The sequence below is a fragment of the Megascapheus bottae genome, chromosome 9 (genome assembly GCF_031878675.1).
Source record: "Megascapheus bottae isolate mThoBot1 chromosome 9, mThoBot2.hap1, whole genome shotgun sequence".
Taxonomy (NCBI): domain Eukaryota; kingdom Metazoa; phylum Chordata; class Mammalia; order Rodentia; family Geomyidae; genus Megascapheus; species Megascapheus bottae.
In genome coordinates, this window is record NC_143517.1 from 49,797,519 (window position 1) to 49,805,700 (window position 8,182).

Genomic DNA, 8,182 nt, shown 5'->3' on the forward strand with positions numbered 1-8,182 from the left:
GAAGTGCAAACTTATGCTTTACTTCCTGTTTTTTTGATAAAACTTATAGCCTTAATTTTTATTTCATTTAAGTGCAGAAATTCAACATTGTTCATTCATTCATCCATCCAACAACTATTTACCAGGAATGCATTTGTTCAATGCACTGAACAAGACACAGCAAGCTAAACAAAATCTGACATCCATGCTTCCCTAGAGAACTAATATTTCAGAAAGTGATACAGAAACTATAGAACAACTTCATGATCATTTCAATACAATCATTTTAAATGACATGAAAATAAAGTGTAAAACAAGAATAAAATGCTTCTTTGAAGAATGTTACTTAAATTCCATCTGAAAACTATCAGGTCTGGCTCAAATGATTTAAGAGGAAGAAAAGACACATGAGAGGATAAATAGAATGACTCATTTGAGTCCTGCTGCTGGAACAGAACAAAGCAAATGGAAAAGAGTACTGAGTAAAGATATGTGTACTCAAAGTCTCCTCCATCATTACATTTAGTTCTTGATTTTAGCAATTCCTACTCCTCCCCTATAGCCATAATACCATTGACTCCATAGTTGTTAAAAAGATAAGGAACTTAGGCTCAATGCTTTCCCTCATTTGTCATAATCAGTAGAAACCTTGGGCTCTACTAGCAGAGATTTGCAATAGAGCAAAACCTTGATACAAAAGGCCATATAGTAGGACGCTAAATGAAAGGATCTCGAGGATATAGAAACATAAGCCATATAATGAATGATTGTTGTTCTTAAGGTACTATGTTATCTCTCATCACTTTTGCTGTCCCTTGGTTATCTCATATTTTTACAGTATCTCACTTTGTTACCTGATATGTCAGATATATTTGTATTTGGTTATTTGAAATTGGATAGGGCAGGGGAGAAAACAAGATGAGAGGTGGGGGGGGGGGAAATGGGGACCAAAGACATGTGAAAGGGTATCCATGTATGGGAATTAATGCACCATCTATCTGGCAAATATCATGTAACCCTTCTATTAATTACAATAATAAATATATGAAAAAAAGATAAGAGATCGAAGATATTTCAGAGGAAGTGAGAATTTCTTGGACGTTAGAAATTATGAAGAAATATTAACTCCTTTCTCTCAGTCATATATGTTATGATTTATCATATTCTTTTCTATAAACTTTATCCTCAGTAACACAACTCAATAGGAACAAGAATTATTTGTATTTCTATCCAAATATTGAACATTGTCCCATAAAGTGATGTCATGACAAAGATCTCAAACTGGTAGTCCTGGGAAATTCAGTTTTGATTTTGTTGTGATCATAATTACTCTTTGTATTTGAGGACATATTCAACAAAGCTTTTTAACAATACTAAGATTGTCAAAGGTTAAATTAACAGGATTTAATCTCTCAAAGAGCCATTAAGTCTCAATTGTAGAATTAAGATTCAATATACACTTTTCTTTAAATAGTCTTGCTATGTATTCCCAAATAGTTTTAAAGTAAAAAATTCTCCTGTCTCAACATCCAATGTGCTATAAATCCAGCTATTAGCCTTGTAATAATAAATTTATTTGATTAAAAGTGCAATAGAGAATTAATGAGACCTGTTGATACCAAGTAATATAAATGAGGACTTACATATGATGGAAACAAAACATAAGCCATCAATTTTAATGTGTCTTATCATAATTTTAGTTCTTCCTCCCTTGGTTCCATTTTCCCTCCTTCATTTCTTCCTATCTGTTTTATTATATTTATTCATTTCTGACTACATTACTAACATAACTACATAACTAAAATAGAAATAACTAACATAACTACATAACTAACAGAAATAGTTTGTTTCATTTGAATTTTAGTCTCAAATTTAATTAGAAACTCTTATTTTTTTCTGGTTATCTTTTCTTTCCGGTTTATTTATAAAGATAGGTACATTTTGGGCATTCAAAACTGTGGAAAGATTAGCAAAACCCATTATTTTCAGTATCACTGTCATATGCAGGTGATGTGCAGATCTGGTCTCTGACCTGAGGTCATAAAGTGTTCGCAGATACCCTATAACGGCAGAATTTACTACAGAGACCAGCAAGTCCACTGGCAGTGGTCTTCTCAGTCCAAGTACTTACCGGACATCTTGAATGCAACAGAAATTCTGACTTCGGTAAATCCCTCTATACACTCTTGGACTGATTCCCAGCTTTACCGATGCTCACTCAGGAAGAGATTCCGGATTTTTCTAAATATATCTGAAAATGGAACTACTCAGGGGAGTGCCTACGACCCATTTTTAGTCTGCTTGTGCATGGAAATCTATCCTGAAACTTGTCAGCAATGAAAAGCTAAAAGAATTCACTCCTGGTCCCCAAATTAATACTTGCCTTATTTGGGTTTCCAAATTCTGTGTTAGACTCTCAAATATTCACTAAAGGTTTCCAAAGCACATATGGTTCCTAAGTTATCTTAATTTTGAAATATGAGGTGCTTTCCTATTAGAGGAGACAGAATGGATCATCTCATTCTTGATTATTTTCAGTCCCACATTTTGCCAAGCTATAAAATTCATAACAAATTCTTAGGAACAATTAGAAGTCATATTAACATCCATATATCATCACCCACTTCTCTAATAAGACTCAGAGTAAATGTTCCATTATAAATAATTTCTCTTTTAATCTAGGGGAACTATATTTATGTATTTAAAATGAAGTCTGAAAGCTATATCCACCCAGCCTCTCAAATCAATCACCCATTTTCCTGTATCCTTGTGCATGATAAGGAGGACTACATATTGTACAGAAGCTATCATTCCAAGGCAATGTGTTTTGGTGGTTTTAGAAAAATAAAGTGAGAAAGCTGGACAACAAAATCAATAATCGTACCAGACAGTAGGTCAGAAAGATAAACTGAACATTTTTTTTCTAGATTTTAAGAGTTAGAGAAAAGTTAACATGAAAAGGAGGCATAAAGTTATCTTTGAGTTTTCACTTTGGCCAAGAAAATTCGCTATTCTGAATAAGTTCTATTTAGCAATTCCAGGATTTTGGAAGTAAAAATTTGAAAAACCAAGTAATTATATTTGAATGTGGGTCCATTCTTTCAAGACCCACATAAGGAAATATCAATGCTTTTTCTGCTTCCTAAAACAAAGACATGATCTCACTTATTAAAAGATTATTTAATTAGAGAGGATATAACAATTACTAGTAAATTTAAAATTTTATTCTTAGTAGGAAGAGAAAATTTCACACAAAATTTAGTTGAAAAACTTTTTTTTCTTTTCTATTCTTTATTATAGGCTATGCAGAGGATTTCCCTGATGCCTATAAATCATGAAGTAACACACACTAGCACAGGAATGGTTTATATCAGTTTTTCACAAATAACTATTCAAGCCTAATGACTATATGATCTGAAATAATATTTTATAAGCTCAATTTGCAAATAAGATTTCTCCTTTCTGATATAGTAAGATTAGTAGAAATATTAATATTATCAGTATATTTGCTAGAGGTAGTAGTAGGCTGTCAGATGTGAAGTAGCTCTAATAGTTTGGTTATTGGTAACAGAAAGGAAAATTCAGTACAGTAATTCATACACTTGGCATACTTCATCCTTTACATCTAACATACTGAATAATACTCTGCCTTTATAACACATTTTATTTTCTCTTTAACTCTTCTTCATGTGGAATGATGATCCTCATCTTTTCAACTTCTACACATTTTTCTACACCTAGGGTATACTTTACAATATCTCTAAAGCGTGGGGAGAAAGTTATGAAACATCTGTTCATACTAACTTTTGTCAAAAGGTAAGAATGGGTAGGTGAATGTTTGTATATAGACTGACAATGCCATAGGCGTGAAATCAATCAGGAAATACACATTTGTGAGGAATATTGTGCTTGCTTTCCATAACTGTGAGAATACCGGAAATAATCAACTTACAAAGAAAACAGATTTAATGTGATTCCCAGTTCTGAAGGTTTCTTTCCATGAAATTAAGCAAATATTTACTTGTCAGTCTCTAAAAGAGTATATAAGGGACAGGTTAGGTCCAGAGGGTCATATGAGAAATGTGTGAGGAACAAATCCATTCGGCTCATTGCCAGGATGTGTAAGAACAGAAAAAAGGCAAAGAAGAGACAAAGGGAGATGTCAGGAAGACACCATCATCCCTACACATGTGGCAAACCTTTCTTTTTTCTTGGCAAGAGCCACTTAGGTATCTGTAATAACACTATTGGCCATAGGAAATTGTCGATAAAGTCAATGACCTAGCTTCTACTCTTCCCTGTTTATTTAAGGTGCAGACATGGCCCATGAGTATCAACACAGGACACAGGCCTCAACACCTGGTCCTATGAGGAAAATTCTAGGAAGAAACTAGAGCAAACGTATATTCAAATATGTCCTTGCTATGAAATCAGAACGTTACTACAGCTGGATAGCATTTGTTTATACCAACAATTACGAGTTCTGCTAGAAAATGAGCTTTAAAAAATGAGCAAAAACCCCTCCATTTTCCTTACCTGTTCATCCTCCATTAAAGAGGAGGCTTTCTAATTAACAGCTCATAAAACAAAGCATGCTTGTTTTCAAGAGAGCATCCTGTGCCTGAATGTGGACTTTTCTGGCTGTTTCTGTGAGAGCTTTTATGACAGTTCCAAAATGAGTCCACCCCTTAGGATTAATATGTATGAGTACTTCTCTTCTACATGGAATAATAATGACACACATAACCCACAGGATAGAGAATAAATTACAGTGTGTAACTTCCAAAGTGAGGTTATGACAGACAATGTGACTTCCACTTTGCTCTATGGGATCATTTTCTCTGGGAAACCAGTTGCCATATCACGAAATATACCCAAGTGATCCTCCAATGAAGAATGAAGACTGCTAGAACATTCAGCAAGGAGCTGAGGTCTTCTGGCAACAGCTAGCTGGTAACTGACATCTCCTGCCAAGAGCTGTGTGAGTGAGCCACTTTGGAAGAAAATCCACCAGCCTCAGGCAGGTCTTCAGTTGACTGTGGACCTCGCCAACATTTTGAGTAAAACCTTAGGAAAGACCCTGAGCCAGACCATCTGGCTTTGCTTCTCTCAAAATACTGACTTTCAAAAACTCTGTCCTAATAAAACTTTACTGCATTTAGCTACTAAGTTTTGGGGGAAAATATGTTGTTTGGTAATATATAAATAATTTAGCTTTGTTTAATAATTACTATTCTAAAACTGAATTTGCATATGCATACTAAAAGCTGGTGACATCACATGAAAAGAATTACAAATATGAACGCACTCCTCTGGCATTTCACTTTTGCAACATCCCTAAAAACACTAAATGGAAAACTGATGAATAAGCTTGAGGAATATGAGATTTTCCCCCAGAATCTCAAAGACAAGAAGTCTAATTATGACAATAGGTTTAACATTTTCTCATTTTTTCCAAACTCTTACAAAATGTTTGGTTCAGAACTTTTTCCCCCAGAAGTCTAATATATCAGAGAAATAACAGTCTGATTTTGCTCTATTAGTGAGAATGATAGAATGATCACATTTAGTTCTTACTGTATGAGAGCCATTTGTACTGCTGGTTTTCTACATTTTAATTTCTGTCATAACTTTTTTAAGGAAAACTGGTAGAGTTTCATGACTACATCCATCTCAGGTTTGCATCAAACTTAAGTATATTGTTTACTTTACATTAATTTATATAATCTTAGAAAAAATACAATTCATTTTCTGAAGATTTTTTTAATTCTGTCTTAGAAGATCACATAATTCTTAGAGAAATGATGATAGGTTTTGCTTTCCTTTCTTTGCTGTACAGAGTAACTAGAAAGAATTTCTGCAAGCAATAATGACCCAGTCAATAAATGTGGTTTAAGTAATGGAGCAAAAGTGGTAGTAGTTATGACCAAATAAAATTATTTTATTTATTTATCATTAATTTGTTGTTGGTTGTGGGGATTGCTGTCCTAAGCCTCTTTGTGCTCAAAGGTAGCGCGCTACCACTTGAGCCACATTGCCACTTTCACTTTTTGAATAGAGATAAGTCTCACAGGGACTTTTCTGCCCTGTCTGACTTCAAACTACGATCCTCAGATCTCAGCCTCCTGAACTGCTAGGATTACAGGCATAAGCCACCTCAGTGGCTCATAGTAGGTCATATTATGTGCCCACCTGCATAAAAACGTTTCTTTTATTCTTGGACATGTCCACACTGACATTGCAATGCAATAATCACTCTCAATCAATTTAAATTGTTACATTCCAAGTTTATAGCTATAACAAAAATCTTTATAAGAAGACATTTTTTAAATTCAACTATTGTGATATCTTTAAAAATACTGAACATCAGGACCAACTAATTTATGAAGTAGCTTTCCTATTTAAGTTGTTAATTTGTTTTCCCAGAGTTTCTGTAGAGATGGGGGCTTTAGATTCAACTGCATATTTGACTTATAAGTTTCTCTCAAACATTTTTAGGGGTTGGGGTTTCTTTCTTTACTGTTAGCACCTACAATATCATGAGAACTGATCAACTGGGTCAATCTATTATAACAGCATAATTCTTAATGTGTTCAACAAGGGGATTATTCACACTATACTGGTTAGCCATTTGTCATGTTGGATGGTGGGTATGTAAATCACAAAAAAATAGAGGTTGATTTAGAGAAAACAGAACTAGCCTATAAAGAAAGGAGAGAGGAGCTAGTCCTAGAGAAACTCAAGTGAGTTCTTTGATTTTCCATCCTTAGTACCACGTGACTTTAGATTTGACTGTACTTCACTAGTACTTTATAGTTTTGCAAAACTCTTATTTCTTTTTGTATTCAACAACTTGGCTTTTTATTCCACAATAGTAATAAAAAAATGACCAACTACAATACTCCATTAGGTTAAATCTATGACTAAAGTTGAATACAGAATTATTTGAGTAGAAAAATGTTAAATATACCTTAATCTATTCCTGTTATCCATTGAAACTGTCTATGATACTGCTATATGTCTATATGAATTCAACATGGGTACATATACATAGACTTACTAACACTAGCCTTTACCCTGCTTTTGGAACTGTCTAGTTAATAATCCTCTCTTCTTTGTTTCTTTCTCTTCCACTTAGTTGTCATTGTTTTTTCTTTTTGAGAGAGGATCTTTCTATCTTCCTCACTTTCTGAAGCACTAGGCTTTCAGGTGTATGCTTTGTGCCCAGTTCTACTGATTTACTTTCAGGTGGAATTTTATATTTAAACTTAAACTTTATCATTCCCCCACAATAGTTTCATTTCAGTATTTTTATTATCATTGCTATATAACTATTCAAATTGATAACTAAAATTCACCTCTAGCTTCCTTTACTCCTCTGGTCCAGTTTTGTATTTTCCAATATGCATTTTCCTAATTTCTGATGTTACCAATTCAGGTTGTCACATCTCCTCTCTATACAGTCAAAAGAGATGAATATGCTCATTTACCTACACTTCTGTATAAGATAAAAGTACAAGCTAATCACTGGAATATTTTTCTCCTCTTAAAATAGAAGTGAGAAAGAGAAGAATCCTGTTATTTTCTCATTGCTCTTACCAACCATCTTCTTCCATTTGTCTGCAGTTAATTATATATTCCACCATGAATCTTCTGTCATACCATTATATCTTCTCCCACTTTTCAGTTTGGTATGCATTTGTTTCAAAAACTTTCCCTATGTTTCACACTGTTTTACTGCCATGTCATTTAATATAATGCAATGTCTTTCTTTTTTCTTTGTGAGTGCAATATTCACATACCAAGGTCTTCGTGAAGTTTTGATGTCAAAGTCTTTCAACAATTCTCTTTTCCTCAGCCACATGTCAAAGTTTACAAAATAGGAATCTCTCCTTGCACAGGGCCTATGCTAATCTTCTCTGTAGGTTTCAATTTTAGTATATGTGCTGCCAAAGCTGTTGTTTTCAGTGTATTATGTGAAGCTATTTCTTTTTTTTCTTTCATTTCCCCCCTGTCACTGTATTTGATTTGGGTACCTGGTGTATTATATATATGTTTATTTGAAGGGAAACAACAAAACGGTGAGGCAAAGGAAAAACGGTATACCAATATACCAAGATCACTGTTGGAAATGAACCTTACAACTTTAGGAGGGGCAATAGAAGAGGAGGAAATATGGGTGAAAAAATGTGTGGGGGAAACA

General features: G+C 33.9%; 1 non-coding gene across 1 annotated transcript; it reads right to left on the reverse strand.

Moving 5' to 3' along the window:
- Positions 1–7,835: 7,835 nt before the first annotated feature.
- LOC150059153 (U6 spliceosomal RNA) lies at positions 7,836–7,937 on the reverse strand. Its single transcript, XR_016536743.1, has one exon. It is a non-coding gene; the product is annotated as a U6 spliceosomal RNA (small nuclear RNA).
- Between the last annotated feature and the right edge of the window lie 245 nt (positions 7,938–8,182).